Raw genomic sequence first — 10428 nt, forward strand, 5'->3', positions numbered from 1 at the left:
GTAATTTCCAATCACGGGCCGATTGGTTTCAACCTGATTAATGAAACAAACCAGAACCCTCCCGGCAGGTGGCGGTTTAACACCTCACTTTTGACAGATAAAGAATTTAACCATTTCTTTTCCAGAGAATGGACTTTCTTCATTGAACTGAATGACTCCCCAAAAATATCACCATCCTTACTTTGGGAAACAGCTAAGGCAGTTCTAAGAGGTAGTATTATTTAATTCTCCACTCACAAGAAAAAGAAAGGACAACAATGGTAAAATAAACTTGAACAGCAACTAAAGGAGTTGCACTCCCAACAAGCCCACTCATCCTCTGAGCAAATCCGAAATGAGATCCGAACAATTACATCTCAACTTAGTACTATCATCCATTAAAAGACACAATTCCTTATGCAACGAACAAGGGCAAATTATTTTGAATTCAATGACAAATCAGGTAAATTCCTGCCAATCAATGGACAAGTGATATAGAAAAATCACTTATTACAGCCATCAAAGATTCACAAGGTAGAATAACATACCCCGCAAGACATCAATAACATATTTAGAGACTTTTATAATAACCTATATCACTCGGATAATGAATCGAATATATCAAACATTCACTAATTTCTTGATATTGACCTTCCTAAACTTTCGACGATGCAGGCTACCACATTAAATCAACCACTTACTCTTGAATAACTCAGGAAAGTGCTCATCCCTAACCCTAACCCTAACCCTAATTCAGTGGAATTTTATAAACACTTCTGGCCACTTATCTCCACATTAGTCATCAGAATGGTTACAGAGGTCAAGTCAACCTCCACCATGCCTCCGCACATGAATACTGCTCTCATTTTGGTTTTGCTCAAACCCAATAAGGACCCAACCCTCACCTCCAGTTATAGACCCATATGCCTTATTAATTGCGACCTTAAGATCAAAAGTAAAACACTTACCAACACAATGGAAAAAGTAATTCCATTTATAATTCACCCAGACCAAACAGGCTTTGCCAAAGGCAGACACTCATCCAGCAATATGCGTTCTTTATTTAGTCTGATCAGCATATCTCAAAGAAACAACTTTAATACTATTATTGCTTCTTTAGATGCCGAAAAAGAATTTGACATAGTTAATTGGACATATCTCTTTTCAATCCTCAACAAATTTGGCTTTAGAGAGTCACTCATTCAATGGATCAGAATCCTCTACAACTCTTCATCTGCTTCTGTCATCACCAATGGTGACACTTCACAGCGTTTCACTCTACAACGTGGCACGACACAAGGATGTCCGCTCTCTCCTTTGCTATTCGCCATCTTTATTGAACCCCTCGCAGCGACCATCCGTCAAAATAGTAATATTGTAGGCATACAAACAGGAAACTGTGCACAAAACCGGTTTGTATGCAGACGATTGTTGTATAAACGGAACCCAATATAATCCCTAACGGAGGTGTTCAATCTTATATCTAAATTTTCAGCTATCTCAGACTATTTAATAAATTGGATAAAAAACACAGTTTTACCACTCAGTGGGTGGGACTGTAATGCTGCAACCCAGAAACTTCACTTCACAACAGGCAATTTTAGAAACCTTAGTATTGATATCTCCACCAATTTATCAGATTTGTTTACCCTTAACTTCACTCCATTCCTCAAATCCATTGAAGAAGACATCATTCGATGGAACAACCTACCCATCTCATTAATTGGTAGGGTAGCAGCAGTGAAAATGAATTTACTTCCAAAAATAAACTATATATTTTCGATGACCCCAGTGCAACCAACAGTATATTGGTTTAATGCTCTAGACTCAATAGTCAACAACTTTTATTGGAAATACAAGAAACCGAGAATTAAACTAGCAACACTACAGAAAAACAAAGTCTGTGGAGGCATAGCAACCCCAAACTTTAGATACTTCTTTCTAGCAAACCATCTTAAATTTATAATTAAATGGTTACAACCAGAGCAACAATTGGCCCAGGGATGGCGAGACATTGAACAATCTGAATGTCAGGAGTTATCATTATCCCATCTCCCATTCCCTACTGAATCGATAAGGAAACATAATTGCTTTAAAAACCCATTAATCGCAACAACTCTGTCAGCCTGGTGCAAATTCCTCAAACTCAGTGGTCACACTCAATCTCCAAACAAATTCATGCCAATCTGGCACAACTCAGATTTCCTGGTAAAAAAACAGACCAATAATCTTTAGGTCTTGGAAAAGACAAGGAATTACTCATCTGGAACACATTTTTGAAAACAATTTGCTTATATCCTTCCCAACCCTAACCCAAAGGTATAATAATTCCTTCAATTACAGCAGTCTCTAAAAGTTAAAATCAAATTGACGAAAAACATCCTACAACCACCTAAAATGATTGAACATCTCACTCATATCGGTCCCTTGAAAAATCCCTTTTCCAGAATATACAAACTTTTATTAAAAACAGATGACACCTTATCTTTACCTACAATTAAATGGGAAAGAGACCTTGCTGTCCCATTCGATATCAACCTTAGGAAGCTTACATTTACATTTAGTCATTTAGCAGACGCTTTTATCCAAAGCGACTTACAATTATTCAAAGACTGACGGACGCAGCCATCAGGAGCAATTAGGGGTTAAGTGTCTTGCTCAAGGACACTACAGCATGCTAGCAGGAGGAGCCTGGGATCGAACCAGCAACCTTTGGATCACTAGACCACCAGCTCTACCTCCTGAGCCACCATCCCCGGTCGCTCAGGAGGTAGAGGTAGGAGCTTATTTGCAACATCACCTTTTCTATGACCCGCAACTACAAACTGCAACTCATCCAATATAAGATCTTGCACAGAGCCCAAATCACGTAACACAAAATGTTCAAAATGGGTTTTGTGGATGAAGACATTTGCTCTCACTGTTCCCTTGATACCAGAGATGACTACTTTCATGCCTTCTAGGTCTGCCCACCTATCCTTTCATTCTGGACCAACATCATCAAGAAGCTATCAACCCTTCTGGGTCGCAGCATTCCAGTCTCCCCGTCTATATGTCTTCTCAGTGACCTCTCCTCAGTCGACCCACCACTAAAACACCACCAACCCATTTTGATCGCCAGAACAATTGCCAAGACAACAATATTACTCAATGGGAAAAAGAGAGATAATCTCACCACATCCCAATGGTTGCAGTTATTAATACATCTCAATGGAAAAACTATTGGCAATATCCAAAAACAATGTTGATTAATTTAATGAAATATTGGCTACTTTTATCACTGACATACTGTAACTCCATCATTTAATACTTGAGTCTTCCTAAGTCAGTGCAATGTGGTGGTGCTTTAGGGCATGTGGGGGTCCTCCTGGTCTGCCGGGGCTCTGCTGTTGGGTGGACGCTTGGGCAGCTCTGGGGACATCCGTGGTGCGTGGGCCTGTGTTCTTGGGGGATCCCGGGGCCCCACGGGGGAGTTAGTTTGTCTGGGTGGTGGCGCCCGCTCCTTTACCTGAGTTGAGCTGGCCTGTTTCCGGGGGTGGGTGGGGACATGCTCCCAGGGAGTACCTGCAGCTGGTGACCGTGTGTTGGTTTGGAGCGTGGTTGTGGGTTCAGGGGCTCAGGTTGGGGGTTGCTGGTTCCGGTCTCGGCCCTGTGGCCAGCAGGTCGGCGCGCCGCTGGGGTCGCCCGCCTCGCGGGCGGGGTGGCTGGGTTTGTGTGTCCTTCCGCATCCCGTGAAGGGGTGACTTGTCGTGCTGGGGCTGGTTAGGCGTTCCGTCTGGTCCTGTCAACCTGGTTCCCGACCTGGCTGGCTATGCTAGGCGTGGGGCTCACCATGTGGCCTCCTTCGTGGGGGGTGGTCTCCTTTCGTCACACTGGGCTGCGGGGGTATCTGCCCTCTGGCGCTCTCGGTGCGCGGGGCACTCGTCGCTGGGGGGTCGGGCTGTGGGTGGGGGTGCCGTTTGCCGCCCTCTGTTATGTAGTCCGCATGCGCAGCAGCCGGGGGCTGACCAGGGGCCCGATGGGGGCGCGGAGGTGCCCGGCACGGCGTAGGCACATGGCGGACCGCTCTGCTTCCTTGGCTGATCCCTGTAGGTTGGTTGCAACCAGGTATGGGAGGTGGGCGCACTGGGGCACGGTTGAGTCCTGGGGGAGGGGGTCTGCGTGGTTGCTCCCCGGCCTGCTGCACCCTGGATCAATCCGGTCCCGACTCGCCGAACTCTCCCAGTGCCAAAACTCATACTCAGAATATACACCAGACAATTGACCGAAGGCTTGCGGGATGGGCGGGTGGGTGGTGGGGATGCGGTGGGCAGCTGCCATCTTGCCTGTCATGCTCCTGCCCAAGTGTGCTTCTCGTCCATCCCGAAATTCTAATCCCACTCACATTTGCTTAGAACACATACACTCGCACACCAATCCGACTCCGAACAACATTCCATCGGACCAGGGTCTGAAGGGCAGGAGGGGTGCGAGTGATTCGGGTTCGACTTGCCTGAAGGACTCGCACCACCAACGCCGCAATTTTAACTGCATGCAATTTTAACTGCATGCAATTTTAACTGCATGCAATTTTAACTGGTGCTACGTGTATGGGCACTTGGCACTCATGCTGGGTGGGGCGTCTGGTCGGCTGCGGGGGGGCGGACCTCTCCCTTGTGCGGGGCGTGGGTCAGCATGGGGGTCCTGCCGGCTCACCCGTGGGGAGGGCGGCTCGGGCGGGGTGTTGGTCTGTGGTCCATGCCTTGCGCCCGCGGCTGCGTCTTGTGCCTGCACCTGCGGGTTGGTTGTATGTGTGCGCCCCTGGGGTGCGGGGTCTCCTTGTGCTCCCTGGGACTGGGTCATGCTCCTCGGGGCTGGTCGTGTGGGTTGCTCCACAGCCCTCTGGCTTCTCTGGGGGAGGGTAGGGTACTCCGAGCTTTCCTGCAGCCGTAGGGTGTCTACAGGGCTGCGGAGTTTGGGGGGGGCTTCTGGGCCCCACACACAAAACACACACACACACACACACACACAAACACAGAAACACAAACACATACAGGCGGTCCCATCACACACGCACACACCACCACACCTGCTTCAAATGCACCCTAGCACCCTCCTGGTTGCATTCCTCTCCTTTCCTCCCTCATTTACTGCCATAACTATGACAGGGAGAGGCCATGTGACCAGTTGTAGTTCCAGTTTTCCTGGATCTGATTCATTGTTTTTCAATACATGTTGTCATCCAATGTTTATGTTTTTGTGTAAATGTTGTTTATTTCTATGTTTATTTGTCTCACCGGTGGTGATTCTCCCCCTCTTGGAGTGATAAGTTGTTTATAGACCCAAACATGATAAATAGTTCTCCAAAGAGGGGGGTTGGTGGCGGCTCTCCATAACCAAAAACTGTGCTCCATTCTACAGGTCATCCACAGGACAGAGTTATTGCAGCAGTTCTTGATGATTTAAGAATTAATACAGAGTTGCATTGCAGGTTGAGAACTTGAACTCCACTTGCAGACTAACTCTGTCCTGGATGCAATGGCATACAAATACTCTGTGTTGTATGCCCAGCATGCTGACAGCACAGGTTAAAATAAATAAATAAATAAATAAATCGATTTCACATTCTTATTAAGATCTTAATAGAACACTAGTGTCGATTTCACATACTTTATTATGGTCTTAATAGAACTCTAGTTAAACATAATCATCACTATATTTACAGGTGTCTTCTAAACCTCGTTTAAAAATTTGAGAATAAAACAACCAATGTTCTTCTCTTCTATATGGATAATCCGGTATTTGGATCATAAAATAAATCCTGAATTCAAACACTTCTCACAACATCTGTCTACCCCGCTCTCAGGATCGAGGTGGAGCCAAAGTCCCAACGAAGGTCAGTCCTCCAAATGAGGGTTTTAGTTTATGCGGGCTCTGTCATCGATGGTCCCCCTGGATGCAGCTCGATTGTGTTCCATGACACCAGATTATGTTACAGAAATTAAAGGGTCGTTTTAATCTGCAGTTTGTCAGTCGGTGGTTTTAAGAGGCATTCGACGCTGGTTTTGACTTGTACAAGGGTCAGGTCAGAGATGTACTCTGTATACACAGCAATATTTATTTGTGGTCCAGCACCGAAGGGGTTAGAGCACAATCGTTTCTGGTAATGAAAAACTGAAGCCAGTAGTTCATTGATGTCATGGATCCGCCGCACTCACAGACAAGATCAAGAAAATGTGTATTCAGGGCAGTTCCAACATGCCGTTGTCCAAGTTTAGTCAAGATTGGTCCATTATTGTGGAATAATCTAGCAAAAAACGGTATTTTTTATCATCACCGCAACTTGCGAGCATGCACAAATGACTGTCACATGATAGCATTGCAGTCTAGTGATTGGTCAACAATCGGGACCTCACCAAGATGTCGGCAAGTGCAGATGTAACTGGGGTCGAAACTTCATGGGTGTCATGGATCCGACGAACCCGCAATCTGAATAAGATTTGTATTCGGGGCAGTTCCAACATGGCATCGTTCGAGTTTAAACCAGATCGGTTCAGTATTGTGGATGGAGTTTGTGATCAAGAATCGCAATCTCACCAAGATGGCACAATGAACCGATGTATGCTGCGAAGAAGAAATCCTTGTGCGCTTGTGCAAGTTGACAGTGTACGCAGATCATGTGAGTCAACAATACAAACCTCACCAAGATAACACCACACATAGATATAGTTGCGATTGGACTTTAACTAAAGGAATATAAGATACAAACTCTTAACCATACAAAGCTACAAAGTGACAGGTATTTTTAAATTACAATTAACCTTTATTATGTTCGAAAAATGTTAGGTTAAAGTATAACCAGAAGGCAATTGGACTAAACAAAGCACAGCGTATTACACGTCGCAAATATATACGTTTCTGAGGACAACTGGCACGCACAAGAGTTCTACAAAATAATAAAGCAATAACATCACTGTCATAATTTATATCTATTGTTTAGTCATCCACCACAGTGGTCATTAGCTGTTTCCCAGTCTATCAATGGTTCTTGCTTCTTCCAAATATACCAAAGTTTATTTTTGACGGACCAAACATTTTGCCAATGTCTTTGATCTGATGTTGTAATCCTTAATATAATTGATGTAACTGTGCATTATTCTTTTTGACTCTTTATTTATCTTACATTCATGTTGAGAGCACCAGAGAGTTTTGAAATTGAGACTTTGAAATTGATGCATAAAATGCACAAACTGTTGCATAAAGGACCTCCAGACCCCCACTTGACTTGTGTTCTTCCGGACATGGGGCCACTGGCAAGGTGTCCTTTATTTTTCTACATTGAAGGTGGCAACTCTACACACAGTGGCCCAGACCTCACCAGGTGGGAACAAATTAACATCTGCAGTCACAATTTATTTATTTTTAAATTTTTAAATTATTAATTTTTTTTATTTATTAAGCTGTGCTGTCAGCACTCTTGGCATACAACACAGAGTATTTGTATGCCTTTGCATCTAGGACAGAGTCTGCAAGTGGAGTTCAACTTCTCAACCTACAATGCAGCTCTTTATTTATTCTTTAATCATCAAGAACTGCTGCAACAACTCTGTCCTGTGGATGCCTGTGGGATGACAAGAGCACAGTTTTTAGTTACACAGAACCACCACCAACCCCCCTCTTTGGAGAACTGTCTTACCATGTTTGGGTCTATAAGCAACTGATCACTACTCCAAGAGGGGGAGAATCACCACGGGTGGGACAAATAAACATCGAAACAACACATAAACATTGGACGACAACATGTATTGAAAAACAGTGAATCAGGTCCAGGAAAACTGGAACTACAACTGGTCACGTGGCCTCTTCCTGTCATAATTATGGCAGTAAAAGAGGTAGGGAAGGAGAAGAATGCAACCAGGAGGGTGCATTCGAAGCAGGTGTGGTGGTGTCCACCGGTGAGTGTACAGGACTTATCCCCATTGGTATTTGTGTAAAAAAAAATCAGTATCATCTCCAAGCAGTGGAAAGTGCCCCAAAGCCACCCCGGAGCGCTGGCCACAGAAGATCCCCGCGCCCCCAGAGAAGCCGGAGGCCCCGTAGAGCAACCCCCAAGCCTGGTCCCGAGTAGCATAACCCCGTCTCAGGGAGCAGGAGGAGACCCCCAGGGGCACCACACATAGAACCCACTTTCAAGTACAGGCACAAGATGCAGCCACAGGCACAAAACCTGGACCGCGGGCGCCAGGCACGGGCCGCAGGTCTGGATCCAGGCCCCGCGCCGACAGACCGACACCCCGCCTGAACCACCCACCCCACAGGCAAGCCAGCGGGACCCCCATGCCCACCAACATCCTGCGCAAGGCCGAGGCCCATCCCACCGCAGCCGACCAGATGCCCCATCCAGCCGCGAGCGCCGAGCGCCCATCCACGTAGCAGAGTGTGCTCAGCGTGGGGCACCCAGATGTTTGCCCCCCCCCCCACCGACACCAGCAGGCCACCAGATACAGTATATGGGCCCTCCACCACCCCTGGCACCCAGGGCACCCGTCGCAGAGAAGCCGTGCAGTGGGAGCAAAAGGCCAACAGCCGCCCCCACTCCCTAACCCACACCCACAACAGTAAGAAGCCCCCCCAGGTGCCCCGGAAGGCACCTGGTGGCGGTCTCCGCAGCCCTGCCAGGTTGCAGCACACCTTAAGCCACCAGGTGCAAGCCGCCAGGACTCCAGCCCAGCCGACAGGGGGCCCCATCCATATCGATCCACATACATAGAAGGAATTAGTGAAAAACCAATGAAATTGGACCGGAAGTAACCGAAAGTTTGTGCATCGCGACACATCGAAAACTTCTGGTCGGGTGGTGGAGCAAGATGAGTTTGTTGAGTAAGACGCTTTCTGACATCATCGTCGTATTTGCTATATATGTGCAGGTTGTGTCTATGAACGTCCATTCGCACAGTGCGGGGGCTAGGAGGGACCCAAACGCACGACACAGGGAGACGGGAGACAGACGAAGGATGTTTATTAGCCCACACTGTGGAGCTGACCGGGGGGACACGGTCAGTTAGGGATGGAGCAGGGCTGGGCAGGGATGATGATGTGCGGGAGGAGGGGTCCAGGATCCGGGTGGAGAGATGGGGAACTGGGCTGGATGGAGAGGGACGGACAGCCTTGGTCAACGAGCAGAGACAACCAGGTAAACCGGGCTGGCTGGAGAGGGACGGACAGACTGGGTCGACGAGAGGAGACAAGCAGGTAAGGGGAAGACGAAACAAAGAGACATAAAATAGGCACTTGAAACAAGCACTAGGAGCTAGGAACTTGGAACTAGGAATGGAGCCAGTAGCTGTACAACTCGGGTAAGCTAGTTGATGGTTTGGCAATGAGTGACTGGGAAGCTGGAGAATAAATACTGTGTGGAGTGATGCAGGAAATTGATCCCAGGTGTGTGCAATTGGCTCAAGGGGGGAGCTGCAGATGGGGCAAGAGTGGCCTCTAGTGGCACTGGGAGGTCGTGGGCCTAACAGTACTCCCCCTTCTACGGACGCCCCTTGGCGGACATGTGGAACCGGAAGGGCGAGTCCGATTGAAATCCCAGGTAAGGGAGGCATCCAGGATCTGTCTCCAGGGGACCCAGGAGCGTTCCTCCGGACTGTACCCCTCCCAGTCCACAAGGAACTGGAGGCCCCTCCCCCAGTGCCGCACTTTGTAGGCCAGGTGACCGTCAATGGTGCGGGGGGGTGGTGGGGCCTTGGCGGGGAGGGAAAGAGCGCTGGAAACCACCGGCTTAAGCAGGGACACATGAAAGATGGGGTGGACATGGAGGGAGACGGAGGCGTACGGCACAGTTGATGATTGACACAACGGGGAAGGGACCAACATACCGGGGAGCGAGTTTTCGGGAGTCCACCTTTAGGTGCAAGTCCTTTGTGAAGAGCCATACCATCTGTCCGGGGACGTATAAGGGTGCGGGCGCATGGTGCTGGTTCGCCTGCTGCTGGGACCTGTTGGAGGCCTGGAGTAGAGCAGAGCCCTCCACGTCCTCCGGCAGCGACGGATGTGGGCCTGGACGGAGGGTACGGCAATCAACCTCCTGGGCAGGGAACTGCGGGGGTTGGTAGCCCAGAGAGCAATGGAAGGGCAACAGGCCGGAGGAGGCATTTACCAGGGTGTTGTGGGCGTATTCGGCCCACGGCAGCTGGTCGCTCCAGGAGGTGGGGCTGGTGGTTATCAGGCAGCGGAGCATGGACTCCACCTCCTGGTTTTCCCACTCTGTCTGGCTGTTGGTCTGGGGGTGGAAACCGGAGGAGAGACTGACCTGGGCCCCCAGAGCCGAGCAGAAGGCGCGCCAGACCTGGGAGGTGAACTAGGGACCTCTGTCCGACACCACGTTTGCCGGGATGCCATGGCGGCCACGAGCAGGTCCGCGGTCTCCCTTGCCGATCGTAGTTTGGGCAGGGTGAGGAAGTGTGC

This window comes from Zeus faber (assembly GCF_960531495.2).
Source record: "Zeus faber genome assembly, chromosome: 6".
In the NCBI taxonomy this organism is placed as follows: Eukaryota; Metazoa; Chordata; class Actinopteri; order Zeiformes; family Zeidae; genus Zeus; species Zeus faber.